At 39.3% G+C, this 24,062-nt stretch overlaps 1 protein-coding gene across 20 annotated transcripts in view; it reads left to right on the plus strand.

Annotated features, from left to right (window-relative positions):
• The window catches only part of PLEKHA5 (pleckstrin homology domain containing A5), a 230,397-nt gene that overhangs the window by 37,668 nt on the left and 168,667 nt on the right, over window positions 1-24,062 (plus strand). The gene's annotated exons all lie outside the window — the stretch shown is intronic.

Below are 24,062 nucleotides of genomic sequence, written 5' to 3' on the forward strand. Positions count from 1 at the left end.
ATCATTTTTACAGGTTTTGGGAGAGTGTTTAGTTCACCCACCTCCTTTATCAGTTTTAAATTGGCGGTGATGGGATGTTTGACATTCAGAGATGAGGTCTGAAGTATGGAGTGTAGAAGAGAGTTCAAACTGGAAACCTGTAATACCTGTTCAGCCCGTGCTGTCACCGAGACTGGGCAGATTCTCTGCGGGATCCACTTTGGGGAGCTTCCTACGCTTAGTCGTTTGCAATGTCTTTTATCCTCTAAAACTTCTGTATATTTTGGTCAAACTGTTCAAACACAGAGACCACAATTTAGGGGGTGTGGTTACACACAGTTATACTGTGAGCAGTTTTAAAGAGAGTTCCCCAAAGGGAAAGTATTAGTATTGTCCCAAGTACCATTATGTAACTGTGGTTTCAATCTGTAAAATACATAGACGTGTGGAAGGTTTAGTAACTTTCACTTCAGTAGCAAAAATTTATGGAAGGCTAGCTCTGGAAGCGCTGTGATAGGGTCCCTAGAGAATACAACGTTGGGTGAAAGGTCCTCGGCCTAGGGGCCGCGCATGTACTAGACCAGTTTACAGACTAGAAAATTGGATTTCACTAAGAAGCTCTTTATTTCATCCTGAACAAGTGGTTAACCGGGATGATCTGGTGTAAATCCGAACATGGCTGCCCCATTGCTCACTGAAATACCAGAGTTGGCCACGTGCCCTGGACACTAGAGTTTCTTGTCTTTTACATTGCTCCTCCTGCCTCTCGCTGACTTCCTGTAAAAGCAGAATGGAATATTGGCAATTGCACTTAGTGTCCCCGTTGTAATTATTTTCACATTTTGCTTTCATGCATGGCACATTTGAACATAAAAATAAGATTCAGAAAATAAGCATTTTAACTCCAACTTTTTGCTTTGTATTGACATCAGCCAAATTAATATTTAGCCTAAACAAAAGGACTGCTCTTGTTCAGTTATTGAGAGGAAACCAGTTAAGTCGCCCTGCTTATCCTGCTGTCTTGCAAGGAAGGCAGAGGCTTTGCATCATCTTTAAGCAAGGGGGGCTGCACGAGCCTTTTGTAGGGGGAAGTGGGCCCAGAGGCTTCAGGGGCATCTGAGGATTCAGAATGTTTGGTGTGTGGACACAGACATCCACCTCCACATCCCAAGTCTCAGCATCTCACTCTTTCAAAAAAAGAAAGAAGAAGAAAAGAAAAGAAAAGAAAGCCTTCCCTTCCACTCTTTTCAGAAATTCAGAAATTATGGTTCTTGGCATTTTTAACTTACTCTCCTGAAACTTGCTAGTACAATGATTTTTCTCTTGATCAGTTTGATTTTGGAAGTAGTTATGAGGTGTGAAATTGCTGTGTGTTTACCAAATGCTCTATAATGCCTATTTACTGTTTAAAAACCTACTTTGTATTAAGATAAGATTTTTTTTTGGTTTACCTATGTTTAAGTATTTAAAGACCATGGTACTCAGTAGATAACAAAGCTATTTTTAGAAACAAGGTACTTTGGGATTAAGACAAATTTCATAATCAGATAGACCTGGATTTGAATTCCAGCTTTATCCTTATTAGCTGTGTCCTTGTGCAAGTCATTTACCCTCTTTGAATCTCAGTTTCGTCGTCTGTAAAATGGGGATAACAACATCTAATTTATAGGATTGTTGTAAGGGCTAGGTAACAAAGTATGTACGTACAAAGTAAGTACCCAGTAAGATTGCTGGGTTTTTTTGGCCATTCTTTACTGAAGTTGAATCAAAGTAAAAGATGAACACTTTTAATAGAATTTATTGTGAAGGTATGAGCAATTAGGTCACTTAAAATGTATACTTAAACTGTTTCATGTGTTTTATGACATAGAACTTTAGAAATCTACTTAACCTAATTAAACTAAAGGAAGCAAAGAATGTAAATAGCGTTTATTTAACAGATACTTACATAAGGCATACCCTGTTCCAGGTCTTTGTACTTTTATAAATATTAATTCACTTAATCCTTGTAACTATGAAGTAGATACTATTATTTTAGATATTTTACAGAAGGAAACTGAGGCAAAAAGAGATCAGTGACTGCCCTGAGTGACACAGGTGGTAAGTGGTGGGGTTGGGGTGTGGCTCCAAAGTCCTTATTCTTGACACTGTGCAGCCTCTCCTAATGTTCTTTTTTTCTATGAATTGTGTGTGGGCTTTAAAAAAAAAATAATAACAGTTCTTTTATAATGTTAAAACATAAAAGAAAAAAGTCCCAAATTAGAGCAGGGTTAAAGAAAGCTTAACCTAAATTTAAACTTGACTTAATTTTATCTAGCTTATTCCATGTAATACTGACCTCACTGAAACTTATTTCAGTTACACAAACACATCATGGTACTCAGTGTCTTGTACCTAATGTTTTATACCTGAATGGCAAAAGATAACAGTATTACCTCATTTCCTCTGCATTTGCCTCTCTTTTTTATTTGAGTGTCTGGCTGTCTTTTCCTGGATAGAGTCTTTGTGTCTACTCAACTTTCACACCCTATTGATTATCACCCCTAAATGGTCTGCCACGTCCCAAATTTGTCCGTTTATACCTTGACCTCACTAGTGGCTGTGATTCAGGAACGTTCCTCCCTGGCACCTCCACAAGGCTATCAGCTGTCCAGAAGTTCTAGATCATGATTTCTCTGGTCTCTGCAATTTACTAGATAAGTATCAAATTTCCGTGTTTGTAGCTATTGTATGTAGATAATGATAAACTGAACTTTTTTTTAAAAAACCTGCGTATTTCACCTTTTTTCCTTTCCTTCCTTTGGAAAATAGTAGTGAGTTTTTCCTAATTCTGTGGACCTTTCAACTTTGATTCATCACTCTTGCCTGTTAATGTGTGGTCCACCTTATATTTTGTTTAAATTGAATTAACAAATCTATCAGATAAGCCACTGGTTTTAAAATTTCTCTTCTATATATTATCTTTCCACTACCTAAAAATAAAAATAAAAGAAGTTTTTAGCATATATTCCTCCAGACGCAGACTCCCCACTCTCTGTTCATTAACAAATGATCCTGTTCACACACCCAGGCCCCACCTTTCCCACCTCATTGCTTACCCAGTTGTATCTGTTTAGGATGGTTTCCCTTTTGCAATCCATACCTTGCATATAGATCAGCGATGAAAGCAATCTTTGGGGTAAGCTTACGGTGGTGATCTGATCTCGGAGTCTTCTGGGAACCAAGAAGAGCTAAAATGAATGTGTCTTTCAAAAGGGATGAAGTGAATGTAGCTAGCTTCCTTATAAGATGAATAAAAGTGGCAGCAGATGCAGTAGCTCATTTGGTCTAGGAAACTATGCAAAAAGAAGTCTTGATTTTACTGTTGGCATCACGTTTACATGAGACTCTTGCAGGTCTTCTGAGGCCTCCTTTTTTTTTGCTTTGGAAACATGGCTGTCAGCAGATTCAATCTTGATGTGGAGATAATTTTTTTGTACTTCTTAACTATGCTGACAGCTCTCAGATTTCGAAATCCCATCTTTTCTCTATTGGTTTGACTTGTGTTATTTATTCCACAGTTGTTCATTTCATTTCTTCTATTCATTTTCTTCATTCAATCAACCAAAAGGTGCTTTTTCAGCCTCTACTTTGTATTTGGTGGTGTGTTCTCACTGGGGCCACTGTGGTGTACACACACAGATGTCCTCGTGGGGTCTTCATTTTAGCGGGGGAGGTCGTTAAACCGGGTATCACGCAAATCAATGTAAAATTGCAACTGCGATAAGCTTAGTGGAGGAGAGGCGCGCAGTGTCATAAGACCTGGTCTGCGGGGAGTTGACTGAATTGAGATCCACAGGATAAATGGGAATTACCCAGGCAAAGAAGGAAAGGCAGGTCATTGTAGGCACGGGGAATGGTTTGCCAAAAAGCCCCATGGAGGGAGGAACCCTGGTGGGTTTGTAGAAATCAACGAAGGCCTGTGTGTCTGGAGTGTCTAGACAGAAAAGTCTGGAGCAAGCTGAGGCTGGAGAAGTAGGTATGGGGTCATACTGACCAGGACCACGAAGGCCATGTTAAAGATTTTCATGTTTATCCTCAGAGCAGAAAGGTGCCATGATCACATTTCTGTTTCAAAAAGCTCATCCTATGAGAAGAGATTAGAGAGGCCTGAACGGATGTAGGAAAATCAGGAGGCTATTGCAAATGTCATTTTAATGAATTTTCAGATATAAAATGGTGGCCGTATTTCACCATCTTTGTGCCTTGTATTTGGGATTTACATGGTGGAAGCTTGATTTTCCGTCTGTCTTGCAAAGGACCTTGAGTCTGCTTCGAAGTAAGTGAAGATGAAGGTTACTTGAGACCCCTAGCTCTCTGGCCACTCGGTCTTAGATGATCAACTGCCAGTCTTAGAGAATAAGCTCAGGTGAATTGAAGTCCAGGTGCTAGCTTGCCTTCTGATGATTTCATTGGCTTATTTTTTTCCATTAGATATGAGATTTGAGGTAGTGGCAGCAGCAGCAGCAGTAGACATAGTAGCAAATGCATACTTGTGTTGGACACCATCCTGAGTGCGCAGCATATATAGATCCATTTATTTCTCATACACTCTCATGAGGTATTGGAACTTTTTTTTTAAGTTATCTTTATTTTATTTTTTTGAGGAAGATTAGCCCTGAGCTAACATCTGCTGCCAATCCTCCTCTTTTTGCTGAGGAAGACTGGCCCTGAGCTAACATCCGTGCCCATCTTCCTCTGCTTTATATGTGGGATGCCTACCACAGCATGGCTTGCCAAGTGGTGCCATGTCCACACCTGGAATCTGAACTGGCGAACCCCGGGCCGCCGAAGCAGAATATGTGCACTTAACCGCTGTGCCACTGGGCCAGCCCCGGGAACTTTTATTTTTTCTATTTATAGATGACAAAGAGGCCCAGAGAGATTTATGAAATTACGGAGCAAGGTTTGAACTCAGACAGTTTATTTCTAGAATCCAGGCTCTTAATCATTCCTTTAAGTGGTGAAATGTCAGAAGTGGCAGGTTGGAGAGGTTAGAACCCGAGGTCACACTGCACACTATGTCACAGAAGCAGGACTCCAGCCCAGGCACTCTGACTTCAGAGCCCATTCAATGTTTCCAGTGAATTACAGGCATCAGGAGAATAATTTTCTTTAAGTCAAGGAAGGTCAGGTTGCAATCGTCTTCAACTAATTCACTTTACAGGGTGGCAACCCGTTTTCTTGTAGTGTTTTTTAAACATTATTTTACATCATTGAGAACACCTTTTATATCTAGTTTTGAAATCACATTATTCCATTGTAGGAGTGCACTGTAATTAACTAAACTTCCTTTAATTTTATTTATTTAATTTCTTTTGATGAGGAATATTGGCCCTGAGCTAAAATCTCTGCCAACTTCCTCTACTTTATATGTGGGACATTGCCACAACATGGCCTGCTGAGTGGTGTGTAGGTCCACGCCCAGGATCTGAACATGCGAATCCAGGGCTGCTGAAGTGGAGTGCGCAAACTTAACCACTACACCATTGGGCCAGCCCCAAAACTCCCTTTGATTTTAGATAATGAAGTATTTTGTGTTGAGAATAATTAAAAGTGCATAGTACTTACCCATCGGAATGGTGATAATGAAAAAGAACATGCCAAGTGCTGACGAGGATATAGGGCAGCTAGAACTCTCATATACTGCTGATGGGCGCGCACGTTGGTACCATCACTTCAGAATGCTGTTTGGTAGTGTCTACTAAAGCTGAACATATGCATATCCTATGACCCAGTAATTCCTCTCTTAAATAAGTACCCAAGAGAAATACAAATCTGTTTACCAAAAGATGTGGACAAGACTATTCATGGTATAGCAGTATAATAATAATAGCAAAAAACTGGAAAGTACCCAGTGCCCATCAGTAGTAGGTCAGTAAATTGTAGCATATTCACACAATGAAATCCTGGACAGCCATGAGAATAAACAGTCCACAACTGTGTGCAACAGTAGGGTTAAATATCATAAAGATAAGTTTTGATGGGTATCTTTCCAGACCTTTAAAAATATTCATATGCACGTAGAAATTTTTTTAAAAAATAAAACTGCTAGTAGTAGATAGGGTGGGCCAAGCTACTGAATATTGGTTCAAACTCTAATGGCATAAACACAGCAGAAGTTTATTTTTTCTCACACAGCAGCCCAGGGGGATGTTCCAGGTGGGGATCCAGGTGGAGGGCTGTTTCCACTCCTTGCAGTCTTTCAGGAACTCCGCCCAGGGTTGTTCCTGCCATCTTCAACATGAGGCAGCTCCAAGGTTGCACCTGTGCTCACAGTCTATTGCAGAGAACATAATCACGTGGCACACTAAGCTGTGTGAGTGGGAGGAGGGGCGTGGGGTGGAAACAGAGTCTACTGGTGTGCCGAGGAGGAACGTACTTTGATAGGCAGTAGTCTTTGCTGTGCATGTTAATTTTTTGTTGTTTTATGATGTTATTTTTTTCTCCCATATACTAATAGATTGTGACTGTCTTTTCCTGTTAATGAATATAGATCTCATTCTGCTTTTTAATGACAGTAGATTATTTCATTGAACAGATGGGATGAATTATAATTTAATGTGCTCATGTTGGTGATTTTGTTTATTTGTTTTGTTTTTTGCTGTTAACAATGCTGCAGTGAATATCCTTGATAAGGAAGTGGTTTTCATAGGGTAAATTGTTAGAAGTAAAATTGATGGGTCAAAAGGTAAGTCCATTTTTAAGGTTTTGATACACAGTCCTGTATTGGTCTTCAGATGAATTGTCTTCAGTGTCCATTTTTGTTTGATATGGTAGTCATTTTATTACTGATTTTAAGTAAATTTTTCATTTGTATTTTGACTGTTTCTTTATTGCCAGAAAAGTTTTTGTTTTGTTGTAGTCAAATCCATCAGTCTTGTCCTTTTTTGATTTCTGCTTTTGGTGTCATACTTTGGTTTACCCTTAGATTATAAAAAGAACTATATTCCCTTCTATATGTTTGTTCATATTTTCATTGGTAGTCCATCAGGAAATGATTTTGCATATAGAATCTAACATTTTTTGCCAATGGTTGGTTATTTGTCCCAAAAACATTAGTTTTTTTTTTTACACATATAGGATTGTATGAACATATATAAAACTATTACAAAGTATTTTAAAATAACCTTATAATTAGTGGTAAGAAGGGGGAAGGTTGCAAGTATCAGTTCTCTGGCCCATTTAAGGAGAGAGAGCCAACATTGCATCAGACAAAAGGCAGCATCACTAAGCATTAAACACGGTATGGTGGAGAAGGGAAAGTCCCTTTTACTGGCTCAGAGAGTTGTGGTATTCTTTTGGATTTGGAAAATCCTCTCCATACTCCTAGCTGGTCCTCAGTTATAGGTTTTCCATCTAATTGGCATAAGGCTCTGTTTGGCTGCCATTTCCTGTGCTCTTTGTGCTGTCTCTCAGAGTCATAGGGCTGGTGAGCATACTGCCAGGCTAAGAGCTGATTGAAACTAAAATAAATTCTTCTTAGTGGAAATTGAGGTCATGATAACTTTAGGGGCTGTGTTTTTTTAATGAGCACTTTATATCATTTTAATGTATTTAACATGTGTGACTATTAAAGTTACTATCAAAAATAACCAAAGTCCTTGAGCCTCGCTGGGCATTTTATTAGCATAATTTTCTCCTTCGGTTTAAATAACATGCTTTGAGCAAGTCTGTATATGTGCAACAGGTAAGCTCTCTGAAAGAAGAAAGAGGCAACTTTACTTGCTTGCTTGCTGTACTTTGCTTAATCAGCAGTCATGCTCAGGTTTTGTGAACAACAGAAAGAAAAACAAAACTTGGGTGTTGGACTGGTAACTCAAGGGTTTGCTGGAACCACCCGTCTAGCCTCCTAGGCTCACAGTTAATATTTGTTAAGGTTCCTTTAGTTGCAAAGACAGAAACTAAGTCTTCATCAAAAGTTATTTGTTAAATTGGGGTATTGCAAAGATTCTTGGGGAGCTTGCAGTCTTGAAGGAATTGCTGCACAGCTAACCTCTGGGCAGGGCAGGAATCTAGGGCCCTGAGCAGTGGGAGCCTCGGAACCCTCTCTCGAGTGCTTACATTAAGGTGACGCAGCTCTGACCATCTCTTCACTCAAATCCCGAATTCCCAAGAGAGGAAATCTGATTTGCTTAGTGGATGGGAGGATAGAGCCATATGTAGTAGATTAAATCATATTAATTTGCTGGTATTGGACTGTTTTTGACTCGCATAAAAAACGTTTTCTCATGCTTCAACATAATAGCACAGACGTAGCTTTGGGGACTCAGATTCTAAGTGTCAGGAGAGTGGTGAGGTGGCGAACCTCCCCAACCGATGTCTACTACGTGTTACTTTGATCTTCTCAACTCCACGGACCTTTTTTTTAAATTTTTTTTTAAAGGAAGATTAGCCCTGAGCTAACTACTGCCAATCCTCCTCTTTTTGCTAAGGAAGACTGGCCCTGAGCTAACATCCGTGCCCATCTTCCTCTACTTTATATGTGGGACGCCTGCCACAGCATGGCTTGCCAAGTGGTGCCATGTCCGCAACCAGGATCCGAACCGGCGAACCCCGGGCTGTGGAGAAGTGGAACGTGCTCACTTAACTGCTGCGCCACCGGGCTGGCCCCGTACTCCACGGATCTTGATTTCTTCATATTCTTTTCCATTTTGCTACAAACCCCCAGAAAAACTCCAGCCTTGGATCAACTTCCCAGTGCAGGGAAGCTCAGTACTGCTGGGGAAAATGGCACAGCTCTTAGAGGGCCCTCTTCTACTTGTCATTGTATAGCTGGAGGTTTCCCTAGTCATCATCCTTCTGTACGGCATCCATGGTAGGACGGGTTCTCTCTGGTCAGTGATAATTCCCTATTTCACCACGGGCTGTGTTACTGTTCTAGGCTAAAAGTATGGTACAGTTAATTAGTGGAGAGACTACAACTTCATACTTGTTCATACTAGTTGAAAGCTTCTATTTGTTGTCCCCACCCCCACCCAGCCCCTGAAGGAGTTCTTGATTACTTCTGAACCACAGAGTTCAATCCATTAAAGCCATGTGTTTTGAATAGAGACAACCTTCAGATTGGCTTCAGGATATAAACTGTTTCAGATAAACTAGAGGAATCATCTCCTGGCTGCCATTTTGCTTCATTTCTTTTGAAGTATTCTCCGTGGCTGACTTAATGGTTTTTGAGATTTACTTTTCATTGCAATTGTATATTTGGATTCCGTCAGTGGGAAAAAAAAATATTCTGTTTTATGTATAAATAGGCTATTCTAATACGAAATAAACTTCAGAGTTTGTACAGCCAAAGTGAGTTATACCTTATTTCTGCCGTAGATGAAACAAATCAGTTGTGGCAAGTACATTTGTGGAAACCACAAGACTGAATTGAAGGCAGTTTATTGCAGTGATTTACAAAGAAATAGCTATCTAGCAATTTCTTTTGGGTGGGAGAAATAAAAATTCGATACCAATATCTTTGCCTTGGTTTGAATATTAAATTTGCTTAAAATTCTGCATCCTCTCATGCATTCTCCTTCCCCCATAGACACACCTGCAAACACACATATGCACACATTCTGATTTTCATAATGCTTTGTTACAAATAGCATCAGTAAGAAAGAGCTCTTCAAATGAGGGAAAGAGTGTTACAGTAGTGGGTAATACCAAATTTTGAGGTTTCTTGTAAGAATGTGTTATACTCAGAAACAGTTAAAGGTAAATGTATCATGGAGAAATAGTAAGTCGATATGCTGGAGGCAACTCGATGAAGTGGAAAGAGCTGGGCTTGCAATCAGCCAGGCTTGGCTTTGAATCCCAGACCTGAGTCTAGCCATATAACTTCTTTGAGTCTGTTTCTTTTTCTGTAAAGTGAGATTAACAGCTGCCATGCGGGCTTAAAGTAATGTACTTTGAGTTCCTGGCACATAGTAGATATTCAAATAAGAGGCAGTAGTTATTATTTTGAAATAATTTATCGAAGATAATATATTGTTGATTTATTTTATTCTGATAGTGGTCCTAGAAAGTGTGTGTCATCTGTCCCTTGTTTTCATCCTTAATGAAAAATGGAATTATCAGTGATGGGTTTAGCAGCTGTGCTGATGTTGTACAGCTAGTTTAGACCCATGTGGCTGACTTAGACCAATTTTCGGTTTTATCTTTGGACCTAAGTGAAGGGTCTATTTAAAGATTATCAAATTTTTTAAAAAAAGGTGATTGTAAACTCCAGCCGCCACAGATAAATGAAGTTAGTGTCTCTTGCCTCATTGATTTCCACTGAAATTACATGGAAGGGAACTGGAGCCCTCCCTCTCCTGTGCAGCACTGGAGGGCCTCCAGTCTCCTGGCCTTCACCCGTGCAGTTCACAGTGATTTGGATGACTGCTGAGTTGGCTGCCTCTGTCTGCCAGTGGTAGACTTGAGTTTCACATTGCCTTCTGAGACACTTTGATTGAAAGACTCGCCAGTGGCTTATACTGACTTTTCTAGGGAAAAAACAAACTACTGCATTAAATGCAGGCATGGAATCTAAGATGAAGCCAATTTCATGAGTATTGCAATGTGAAACGTTTTATATAAAACGTGTAAGTCCAGGAAATAGGTAATTTGAAGAACCCATTAGTGAGTTTTTTTTGTGATCTTGTAGTGTTGGTACAATTAAGGTCTTCCCAAACCCTGTCTTCTGCATCCTACAGAACCCTCACTGGCTCCCTGGAAAGGGTGTGGGTAAACCCCGCCTCCCCCGCCCCCCCCCCCGTTTTTGTTTTTTTTTTTTTTACTGTTGCTGCTGATTTAATTGGGCCACAGTCTCTTAGACGAAGCTTGGACTGAGCATCTTTCTGGGCCATTCCTGATAACTTGCAGTCTGCTTTGTGTAACTCTTTCTTTACTCTCTTTTTGTTTTTGACTCCCTTTTTTTTAGAGCAATTTTAGATTCACAGCAAAATTAAGAGGAAGGTACAGAGATTTCCCATGTACCCATCGCCCCTACACATGCATGGCCTCCTCCATTATCAACATCCCCCACCAGAGTCTACTCTTTTTTGTAAACTGTTACTATCCTTCTCTTCTCATAAATAACATTAAGCACTATGTGTAGAGCAAAAGCAATATGTAAAGGAAATTAATATTTTATCAGTATTTATTATGCATTGTTAATGATATGTGTTCTGTCTGTTCTAGAGCTGCCTAGCACCCTCTCGCCCTGAGTGAACCATTTTAGGAAGTAGCCTACATACGTATAAACCCTGGATTAAAATAGGCAACAAGATCAGGTAGAAACCCTGATCCCAGTGTGGTGAACTTCTCTTGCGCATTTTCATTTATTGGTAAAATTCAAGAGTACCACCTTTGCTGTTTGGTAAAAAAAATCTTTTTTGTGGTTGCCTTATCTGGAATTTTTTTTTCCCTTCTTCAATTAAAAAATAAGTCCTGTACCATACCTGTACTTGATTATTGAAGTGTCTGCCTGTATTTGATTTCTAAATGAGAAAAGTTTAAAGTATAGGAATGAGTCAAGTAAAAACTTTTAATTGTATGAGGAAGATTTGTGAGGTGGCAGCTCAAAAGATTCTGAATGACAGCATTTTTATCTTTGTCATTGACTTGAGCTTATTAAATTGTAGGAAACTCAGGTCAGAGATTGAATAATCACACTCCTTTGGTAAGGTCTGTTCCTAACCTCTGAAGTGGAATATGGGAAGCTGGACAGCCCATCTGACCTGTTATTAAGTGGTATGATGTATATTTATAAAGGTTAGTTTTAAACCTGGCCTTAAAGATATTAAATGAATAATTTAATGGCTTTCTTTTGTGTTTTAGGTTTTGAGTTTTCAGTTGTATGTGTTTAGAGAGCCTTTTCCCCTCCTGTAAACAAACTGTAAAGGGGGAAAAAAGGCGTCTGTGGCTATGATTATCTAAGATTTTCTTGGGCATTTAAACCCAGTTAACCCAGTTAATCAGTAACTTTCTGCACAAAATACAATTGCAATCTCCCTGTAATGATTTTATAAGTAATTTATCATCCTTCACTTCTGGAGTGTACCTAATTTTTTTTGAAACTTGCCTCTTTGCTTATATACTTCAGTTGAAAGCGAGCAGCCTGCTTGGCTGTGGAGGTAGTTGAATTACTTGCGAGGATGACTGTGCACAAGCCCATACCATTTAACAAAACCACATTGATAAAAGCCTCATTTATAGTCACAGTCAGTTACTGTTGCTGCTGATTTCTGATGTCTTCTGGTGTTTAGCTAGTAAGACAATTGCAAGAAGTTATAAAAATCTTAAGTGAAACTTTTTCTGCAGTTTGAGATGAAAATGAGAATAGTAGCTAGAATAGATAGAGATCTTTCCTAGTCTTTTTCTTTCCCCTACTCCAAAGAGAAACCCCAAACAGCCTAGCTTGACTTATAGGAGGGCATGCTAGAGAAAAACAGCTTTGTTTATAGCTTCAGGACTGTCAAGTCAAGTTATGCCTCAGAAGACTGAGATTATTAAAAAGAAATCAACTGAGGGAACGAGCATTTAAATCCTGTCACAAGACTTTGATAAAAAGGTCCGGGAAACGTGGAGATCGTCAGCTCCTTCATCTGCCTCTGGGAAGATTTTAGTATTTCTTTTAATATAAGGATGAAGAGACACCAGATTAGCTGTGAATTCTACCACACACTGTAAGAATAGCTGCTTGTAAGTAATAGATTTACTCTGCTTTAGAAAGCTAGATGAGCAATTCTAAAATTTATGTGAATTTATTTATAGCCAAAACTATTTTTGACAAGTACAGAGACTCACTGCTCTCAAGACTCACCATAAAGCTACAGTAATCAAGACAGTGGGGCCTCAGAGGAGGAACATCCAAAAAAACGGGGACAAAATAGAATCTAGATAGAGACCCACACTAATATGGTCAATTGATTTTATTTTATTATATTTTATTTTTGACAAAAGTGCAAGATATTTCAGAGGAGAAAGGTTAGTCTTTTGAACAACTGGTACTGGGACAGTTGAACATTCATATGCCAAAAAAGAGACCTTTGACCCATCATGTACTTTATATAAAAGTCCAAATGGATCACAGACCTGAATTTAAAACCGTAAAACTTCCAGAAGAGAACATGGGAGATAATCTTTGTGATCTCGGGTTAGGCAAAGATTTATTAGAGATGAAACCAAAAGCATAACCCACCAAACGAAAAAATTAGTTAATTGAACTTTATCGAAACTAAAAACCTCTTGCTCTGTGAAAAACTGTTAAGGGAAAGAATAGACAAGAAACTGATTGGGAGAAAACATTTGCAAATCCTGTATCTGATAAAGATATTGCATCCAAATAACAGAGAGAACTCTTAAAACTCAACAGTAAGAAAACAAACCATGGGCAAAAGATTTGAAAAGTTACTTCACCAAGAAAGAAGGTCTACAGATTGCTGATAAGTACGTGGAAAGAAGCTCCAGCATCAGTAGTCTCTAGGGAGGATGCAAGTTAAAGTCACAGTTGGGTACCACTGCATGCCTATTAGAATGACTCAAAATAAAACGAGGAAGATAATTGTTCACTTTATTAAGTGCTTATCATGTGCCAGTGACAAATCTCCATCCTTTACATATATTAACTCATTTGATCTTTGTAACAAACCTGTAAGATGGCACCATCTTTATCCAGATTTTCAGAGGACGAATCTGAGGCATGGATAAAATTGGCCACAGTCACACAGCTAGTAAATGGCAGAGCCAAAAAATTATGATTACAGAATTACATAAACACCACGTTACTACACCATATTCAGTGGGTTGTGTGCTGCTGTTGGGTGGTTAAATTAGTGGTGGTGATAGTTCCTCTTGTGCCAGGGGTATGTTTTGCACCTGGGCAATAGGATGGGAAAAATGTTTTTAAAGAAAATTGCTACTGACTTCCCTTTCTTACGTACACTCATACACACAAAATTTCCCCATCTCTTTATGGAAAAATACTGTTTTAGTTTCTTTTTGTTATTAGTATTCAACCTCTGCCCATCAGAATAGTAAGGAAAGGATCCTCAGAGAAAGATGTGCTCCACTCCTGGAGCCAGCCGCAGTTGAAGGTGGAGGTGCCAGTTCTAGCTGAGACCAGTGCTTATTTTCCCCCAAAGCGATGACATGGTGCTAGTGTTTTTTATTAGCGGCAAGACCTCAGAGATGCACCAATCACTCACCATTGGAGGCTGTCACTCTCCCGCTAACTCCTTTGGCTCCCTGGAACGTGAGGGAGAGAAGGAAGAACAGCCTGGGGGTGGCCTATAGTGTCACGTTTGCTTTTTAGTCGTTAACCTTGTCATTAAAGAAGGCACAATATATTTTTTATCTTTTAAAACTTTGGCCAAGTCTCATTGGGATCCCGTTCATGATGGTCGTGCTCAATGGTCAGGAGCTACCAGCCTGTGCCGTCGGCCATCAACAATCAAATAGTTAAGTTTCAAGTGTTGGAAATGTGAATTTTTCCCCTTTCAGTTCTCATAAACTGAAGCTATTGTTGCTATAGCAATGATTTCCCGCCTACGTAAAATTTGTGTTTGAGAAAATTTTTTCTTAAACACAGTTTTTAAAACTATAAAATGAATAAGCGTAGGCATCGTAGCCCTGGAATAATTCTTCAAGTGAGAGAAAGGTGGTGTGTTTTTAATAATTTCATGAGTGGAAACATGAAAACTCAGTCACAAATCTCAATTGATTTCCTGGGTAGGAAAGTATAAACTCGAATACAAGTCTAATTTGATTTGCAGATGCATCTCATTTAAAGCAAGAGATTAAAATAACATAAATACTGGGAAGTGGCATGACATTATTCCAGCAACAAGAAGCTTTTAAGTCAGTGGGCTCTTTAATAGGTTTGTTTTTTGTTCCTGCTAAACTATTCATGAAACGATTATCAGAAAAGCACATTGAGGGGCCGGCCTGGTGGCACAGCAGTTAAGTTTGCACTTTCTGCTTCGGCAGCCCGGGGTTCGCCGGTTCTGGATCCCTGGTGCGGACATGGCACCACTTGGCAAGCCATGCTGTGGTAGGCGTCCCACATATAAAAAGTAGAGGAAGATGGGCACGGATGTTAGCTCAGGACCAGTCTTCCTTAGCAAAAAGAGGGAGATTGGTGGCAGATGTTAGCTCAGGGCTAATCTTCCTCAAAAAAAAAAAAAAAAAAGCACATTGAAAAGTCACAGTAAAGTAATGCTTTGAATATAATCAGTGTATGTGTACGTTTTCCCAAATTCCTAATACATTAAGGACTTAGAAATCAAACTTCTAAGAAACTGGTTAGTACCATGTTGATAGTTTTCTTATACTTTAGTTTCTTATTGCTTACTTATTTCATTATGTCCTACTATAGGTGTTTCGTGGTCCTAAGAAAAATGTTGAAACCTCTTTTAGACTCATGGGATTTATACTTGGAAGCAGTCTTAGTCACCATTCTTCCCAACTTTTTCATTTTATTGATGGAGGAGCTGATACCATGAGGCTGAGGTGACACCTGTGGGTTCTTGAACTTATTGTGGTCTGAGGAGCTGAGACCAGAGTTAGATTGACGCTGGCCTCTGGGCCTTTCACCTGTATGATTCTGTGTCCTTGTTGGCTTCTTCCACAATAGAGTGCCACTTGGTTGTATTTTTATTGATCTTTACAATAGATTTATGCATGTAGAAACAAATCTACATGTGGCTGTCTCTGTCAGGCTTGGACAGGAGTAAATACAAGAATTCTGAGCAAGCAATTCAAGTAATTCATTTCAAACAAGCAATTCAAACTGCAGCCAGTTTTCAGAATTATTTCTTAATGAGAGAAATTTTGTCGAGTGACCTTGAATACGTAGCATTTTAAAACATTTAATTCCCAGTAAGAAAATAATGAGCAAGCTAATAGAAAACGTGGATAAAAGATGGGAACGGTGAAAGTTCACACTAGAGGAAATACAAATAGACACTGAAAAAAAATGCCAGCTGGAATCAGATATCTTATTCACTTATCAGATTGGCAAAGATTTGTGTGGTAATAACCTGGTATTAGTGAAAGCAGAGTGAAATTGACACTCTCTTTTACTCCTGGGGGCAATGTAAACTGGTGGAAATAGTCAAATATACAATACCTTTTGACCCATCAATTCTATGACTGCAACTTTGTCCTACAAATATAATAATATTAGGTTGAACTTTCATATAGTTTATAAAGATGTACAGGATGGTTATTGAAGTTTTGTTTTTATATGTAAACACACAAAAAAATAGCAAAAACTGGTAATTGCTCAAGTATCTTTTTTTTTAAAAGATTTTATTGTTCCTTTTTCTCTCTAAAGCCCCCCAGTACATATTTGTGTATTTTTAGTTGTGGCATGTGGGATGCCACCGAAGTGTGGCTTGATGAGTGTTGCCATGTCTGCGCCCAGGATTCGAACCGGCGACACCCTGGGCTGCCAAAGTGGAGCACGCGAACTTAACCGCTCGGCCACGGGGCCGGCCCCTCAAGTATCTTTTAATAATGAAATAGTTATGTCAATTACAGAACAGTAGAAAATAATAGAATGTACGTAACAGTAGATCTGTGTATGCTGAAGTCTAGGATTTATTAAGAGAAAAAAAGCAAGTTTCAGAGCACTCGAATACTAATAAAGATAGACATATTTATGCCTTTTGTATTTAAAAATTCTTGTAGCATACAAATGAAAATGTTAATAATACTTCTGGGTTTTCTGGATTTTGATGAGGAATATCAAGGATGGAACAGAGGAGATTTTCACTTTAAGTCCTTCTGTATTTTGTGAAAAAAAGATACATATATATACACACACACGCTGTGTACATATGTTGTTTTTGTTAAACAAAAGTTAAAACAGTAAGGTGTGTTCATTGTTAAAATAATTTTGCTTAGTAACTGCGACTGAGGACATCTTCCCTCATTTTGAAGTAACTTTGAAAAGCTTATTCTTGATTTCCTCCTAATTTAATTTCTCTTAAAGAAAAAGCCTATTTAGTTCCAAGATTCAGTTAAAGTATATTGCTATTCGACCAGCAAAGTTTCAAGATCACTAGAATTCTACTGTACTTGTACCCCACACCCCAGTCTTTGTTCACGGAGATGGGTATTAAGAAATAGATGTATCAGAAGCCGTAAAGGTAATCATTTTCTTCGTAACTCCATCTCTGGGGCTAGATGCTAAGGAAATTAAATTTAAAAATCTTCACCATAGTAGAAAATAAATGTAATACAAATGTCTAGCAATTAGTTCCTGTTGACTAAACCATGAGATAGCAAGGGAGAGTATTATGTAGCCTTAAAAAATAGTGAACACAGATAGGGTGAAGGTACTTGTGAAAAAGACATGTGAATTAATATTAAGTAAACAAAAATGCATAGAAAATAGTACCAGTGGCTACAGTAACGCTTTTTGAGTGCATTTGAGTACCAGACATGGATGACAGAAACCAGGTTTTCTTCATTATCTCTAATCCTCACAAAAACCTGATAAGGAAGATGATATTGCCTTTGTTTGATAGAAAAGGACACTAAGGGTGCGGGGAGTTAAACAGTTGTCACATAGATGAGGTTTGTTTTGAAACCACAGTGCCATGCTGTTCCTCAGGAAGAAGTTCTGCACTCATCTTTTGGTAACAATGCTTGAATAACCAATAATAATGATTTTAAAGCATGTCAAGAGTGCTCCGTGGAGCCTGTTTGGACTTAGGGATGCCCATTTGGTGGTTGGTGGTTCCCTCCATATCTCATTTCCAGTCTACAGCCAAGGAGAATAATCAGACCTGTGCCATAACATTTATCATTGTAATTTATGGGTACATTTGTAATTTTAAGGATAATTCATAATAAATTATTTCCTTACTCAAAAATGCTTGGGGCCAGGCCCATGCCTGAGTGGTTAGGTTCGCACACTCTGCTTTGGCAACCCGGGGTTCACTGGTTCAGATCCTGGCTACAGACCTACACACCACTCATCAGACCATGCTGTGGTGGTGTCCCACATGGAAGAGCTAGAATGACCTACAACTGGGATATACAACTATGTGCTGAGGCTTTGGGGAGAAAGAAAAAAAAGAGGAAGGTTGGCAACAGATGTTAGCTCAGGGCCAATCTTCCTTAAAAAAAAGCTTGGTTGTCTTTCTGATGTTAGGAATATTTACCACCCTTGTTAATTTTCTATTAGTTTCTTTGTGACTGATTGCACACTTTTGTGAGTTAACCCTAAAAGTGTAGGCTCCCTGGCTTTGAAAGTGAGCAAATTATTCATTAGGCTGTTGAGCCTGTGATAGTGTCACCATCATCATTTCCATTCTCTAGTACACAGCTTCCACAGTTCCTAGTGTACCAGGATCAGGTTTCAGGAGCCACTGAGCACCCCACTCCCCTACCCCAGCCCACAGGGCTGGAACCGCCCCCCACCCACCTCCAGTAGTCTCCTTGGTCCATTACTCTGGTGTGCTGCCCAAGCATTATCATTTCCTTTGTGTGCTGTGACATGAAAAAAGTTGAAGAAGATTGGCTAGCAAACCTTACATTTATAAAACTGTAATATAAAAATTGATTTTTTTCACTTGTACATTACGTTTTGTTTAGAATTCCTTATTCCCCAGGTGAAAGCAGCAGAGAAATAGCTAAAATGTCCAAGTGATCCCCTTGTGAGTTGAAGACAGTAGCGTATTTGGGGATTTTTGGATGCTAGGCCAGCATACTCCATTTATAGAAAAACAAATCAAGACCTGGAGAGACAGATTGCGACATGGGGCCTTACAGCAAGTGGGACATGCAGTAGAATGCTTCACCTTATTTTTCAAGTGGGTAGTTAATTTTATTCGTAATTTTTATGATTGAAGTTATGAAATCCATGTAATGAGATAAACTGTGATGGTGTTATACAAGGTAGTGTGGTAACAGTCACTAGCTTTTGAAGCCTGCTCGCCTGTGTTTAGTGAGGTAGTTACAGGGCTTTTCTGGTTGATGTAGCTCTATCCTGGGCAGAAAGTGGTAGAACTTGGGCTTCCTTCCTTTCCATCGCACAGTCACTTTCATCTGCCTCACTGAGTGTTGGTTTCCTCATCGCTACAGAGGAGGTACGGGCTAAAATGTGTGGATGTCTGTTAAATACTTTCTTTAAAAAGGAAAAAAAAAGTAGAATTATTTATAGTGAGTGGTGGTGTGTGTTAGTCTAGTTGAAATCTAGAAATGCACGTGTATCTTATTTACTTGGTTTATTCTGCTTGGAAACCGAATACTTAGAAAGACAGGAAAAATCTTGTCTTTGTGTTATTTTAATTGTAGACACACATTGCCTCTTTCGGAAATTCTTATGACTCTTCTTGTGACTCTAATGATCACATTACATTTTATTTTAATTAATTAATTTTTTCTTTTTTTGAGGAAGATTAGCCCTGAGCTAACTGCTGCCAATCCTCCTCTTTCTTTTGCTGAGGAAGGCTGGCCCTGAGCGAACATCCTTGCCCATCTTCCTCTACTTTATATGTTGGACGCTGACCACAGCATGGCATGCCAAGCAGTGCCATGTCCGCACCCGGGATCCCAACTGACGAACCCTGGGCCGCCGAAGCAGAACATGCTCACTTAACCGCTGCACCACTGAGCCTGCCCCGACATTACATTTTAAAGCAAGACTTAATTCCTTGGCACTGGGGTAGAATTTTTTTAAATGTGAAATTGGCTATTCTTGAATGCTTTTCCATTCCTTTTTTTTTTTTTTTTGATCCCATGCATTATTGTTAAAGGCCTCTGCTTAACAATATTATGTATAAGAAACAGAAGAAACAATTGTGATACACTGTGTTTGCAATTTTGTAAATTTATGCATTCTGCTAAAGACTAAAGGGGAACCTGAAAAACAATTGGAATTGCAAAGAATGAAGTGTTAGTTAAATGTGGATTTTTTTAGGATACAGGTTTTCCCTGATGTATGGGGGAGAGATGGGTTTGTTTCAGCAGTAACAGGCAAGTTAATTTCAGGGTAATTGAAATTTAGCCTCTTCTTTGCAACAGAATAAATAGAATTTTTGTGAAAGAGACAGAGAAAAAAATAGAATGAGGTAGAATGTAACTTGATAAATTTGTATGAAAATATGGCACTTATTTAAGCAAAAGTCTTTCAGAGCCTCCCTCCTCTCGCATGTAGTTAATGTTGCACTTAGTTTTATGCTTTTTATCAGAGTGCAGTATGCCAATGATTTTTTTAGAGCTTGGAAGTGCCAGAGGTAGTAAGCAAATCTCAAACTGTCAGCTTTGAGATTTATTATGTGTGTCTGCTGTTTGAGTCCAAAAGGGTTTAACAGCTGAATATAGACTTTAAATCACCGTTGGGATTTAAATTTTTACTCTGAAAGACTAGGTCATTCGACTGTAATCAAGGGCATTTTCATTCTCAAGACTGTTTTGCAGGCCCAGCAGAAAGCTCCTCCATCAGCCGTGAGGGGAGTCATTCTCAGGGCCAAGGCATATTAAATCTGCGCTACTCCACACAAGAAATAATAAAACACAGGGGGATTTGTTTTGTAGACTAATCCAGAAAGTGAGTTTTAAATTGGCAACAAGCAGATAGGGAACAATTTGGCCAGATACGGAGGATTAAAGGTATTTAGAATGTATGTTGTGGTATTACTTTTGATGTGCAAGAAATTTTACACCTGAAAGTTTATTTCAGAAAATCACCAATATGAGGACTGATCATTTGGGGGGGAAAAATTGACACTGATTATCGTGATTATATTTTCAGACACAATACAAAGATGACTTAAAATATGTTGGTTACATGAGTTTTTTTAAGTTAAATGATTGATTATAGACAATATACGTTTTTAATATATGTTTATATCTATATAAATCTTTGAAATATGGTGTTTTCTTTTAAAGAAAAGAAGGATTCCTCAGGCTGTGCTTCTTATTCAGCGTGGCTCCTTAGAAAATACCAGCAGCAACATTCAAACTTGGGCTCCCCAGAGACCAACCAAGTCACACCTGTCTGGCGTGGGGCCTGGGGACCTATTCTTAAAGAACCCCACAGGTGATTATAGTGCACAGTCAGGGTTCCGGGCCACTATTCTAAAGTCTCGTCTCACATGGAAAGGTAGATAGTTGAAAGAAATCTTCTAGTTATCTTGTAGCAATTGTAAAAAGAAAAAAATATCCATTTTAGTTCTGGAGAATATCAGATTAAAAAGAACACATCCTTCTCTAGTAAGATTTCGCTGTCCACTTGAGATGACCTGAACTAAACATAACAAAGTAGAAGATGGTAGAATGTCTGTAGCCACAGACCAGTCCTGGCATGAGTTAGACTTGCATTAGGCTTGGATTATCAAGCACCTTAAGTTTAGCACCAAGCTCAAGTTCAAGGAGAAGCGTGTGATTGACTAAAGTAGAACAATCGTACTATGTTATCTTTTAAAGACATTTGAAATCTCTGTTGAATGCGGCACAATAATTACATAGTATTGAAGTATAGACTCTGAAAGTTTAAGGTACACTAGCTCAGTATAGTAAAAGGGGTGCTGAAAAGCGTTAATGCGGCTGTATTGATTATTATTTTGACACTTTAGAAAAAGGCTTGTATAGAACGGATTAGTCCATACATTAATCTAATATAATTAAAGTAAGGTGATGTAGAGAAATGTCACTGAAAAGCTGAGAGAAGTGTAATGGCGTTGGTCATTTAAAAACTCATTATAATTATAAGCAAGGATAAATTTGTGTGTTTGTATTTCATTGCCAGGGGTTAGGGGAGGAGTGGTAAACACAAAGATACATTTGCTGGTCCGTAGTTAACTATGAGTCAGAAGTGACCCATTAATCAAAAATAAAACAATGTGTTTAGGTCCGGGAAATTCAAAGATGATTGCAACATAGTCCTTGTTTTCAAGAAACTTATAATTGTATAGGTGAATAAGACCTCTGCCAGTAACAACAATAGCACGTTGACCTTTCTCATTGATGCAGTAACAGGAAAAGTGCTTTGCCGGAGAAGCGAGTGCTAGAAGGACTAACTCATCTACAGAGCAAGTCCTTACAGCGGGCAGTCAGTTATTAAAGTCACGGTATCTAAGTGGATGTAGTAAATCTGTGCTTAAGAAAATGTGTTAAGAGTCTAATCTGGGAGTAGGGGAATCAGTCAGGAGGGGAAAAGGGAAAGATGGTAAAAGGAGATGCTGATTCCTGGTGATCTCCGTGTTGTAGGGGCTTTGGGAGTTGGTCTCCATCTGGTGGAAGTGGAGGCATAGCTTGGCACTGTGGAATGGGTGACAAGATCCAGTCTTCTGGGAGATGGGAAGGTAAACGATTAGACACATCATTTGTGTACCAGCCAAGGGGACTGAGGCTGAAGGAGGAAGCCGCTTCTTGAGGAGAATTGCAGTAAAAATCAAGACTCTATACACCAACTACTCTCTCAGCTACAATGTAGTAATCCATTTAATCCTTGAAACAACCCTATGAGGAGGACACTATTATTTTTCCCATTTTTTAGGTAAGGAAACTCAGACCAGAGAAGTGAAATAATTGTCCTAAATCACAAAGCTAGGAGGTGGTAGGGCTAAGATTTGAACCCAAGATGTGTCACCTAAGAGATGCCAGTGGTCTACCACCTCCTTTAGCCTAACTAGGTCTTTAGTCTCTGAAGCCACATGGGGCTGGGCAAGGCAAGGATGAATGGTATCAGCAAAACTCTATAGGGCTTTTTGGCTGGTGTGCGCTTTTTCTTTTTTTTTCTCTTTTTTTGTGGTGAGGAAGATTAGCCCTGAGCTAACATCTGTGCCCATCTTCCTTCCTCTCTTTTATATGTGGGACGCCTGTGACAGCCTGGCTTGATAAGCGGTACGTAGGTCTGCACCCGAATCCAAACCCGTGAACCCTGGGCCACCTAAGCACAGCACGCAAACTGAACCACTATGCCACCAGGCCGGCCCCCGGTGTGCTTTTTTTTAGGGGTGATATGGTTTGTTATAGACACATATTCTAGGTGAGTATCATGGCACAACAAAGCTGTGGAAGTGAGACAGTGGCAGAATATGGGCCTGAAGACTGCATTTGGGTGGGTCTTGTAGTACATGCAAAGCAGTAGTGGAAGATGGAAAGATGAGATGAGATCCTTTTGAGATCCCTGAGGATTTCCTAAGGTCAGATTCCTAAAGGAACTTATGTTGTACTTGATTACATCCTGGAGAGCTATCGAATGCTTTCCATTGGCACATTACATGACTGGAACTGATAATGGGAAGTGAGTTAGAATAATATTTTTATCCAAGTGGTTAGTTTTACTTCAGCATGGCCATGGAGGATGTGGAAAGTAGAGAGTGACGTAAGATATAGTGATTCAAAGGTTGGTTGAATGAGGGGAGAGAGAGAGATGAAATATATAGTTTCAAACGACAGTAGCTGGCAGGGAGATCTCATTGGGAGTGAGGGTGGGAGAAATCAGTGGAAGACATTCAACACCAAGAGGTATCGCTGGGATCATGCTTCCAGATTGAAGGCAGTGATCTGGGAGGTGGGCATCATCCTTGCATGCTGCTCACATCAGATAGACAAATCCGAATCTGAAGTTTATCTAGCTGTGTGACCTCAGGCAAGTTAACTTGGTCTCTCTTTTTAAATCTCAGCTTCCCTTTGCTAAAGTAGGATTAATAACAGTACCTACCTCACTAGGATGAGGAGTAACTGATTTTAGCACAATGTATTACTTTTCTGTTGCTGTTGTAAAAATTAGCACAAACTTTGTGCCGTAAAACATCACAGATTTATTAGCTTACAGTTTTGTAGGTCAACTGTCTGACCCAGGACCACTGGGCTAAAGTCAGGGTGTTGGCAGGGCTGTGTTCCTGTCCAGAGGCTCTTGGGTAGAATCTATTTCCTTGCCTTTTCTAGCTTCTAGAGGCTGCTCATATTCCTTGGTTCATGGTCTCCTTTCTCTATCTTCAAAGCCAGCAACATTGCATCTCCCCAGCCTTTCTTCCATACTCATACCTCCATCTGAATATTCTGCCTCCCTCTTCCACTTTTTTTTTTTTGAGGAAGATTAGCGCCGA

This window comes from Equus asinus, chromosome 22, assembly GCF_041296235.1.
Source record: "Equus asinus isolate D_3611 breed Donkey chromosome 22, EquAss-T2T_v2, whole genome shotgun sequence".
Taxonomy (NCBI): domain Eukaryota; kingdom Metazoa; phylum Chordata; class Mammalia; order Perissodactyla; family Equidae; genus Equus; species Equus asinus.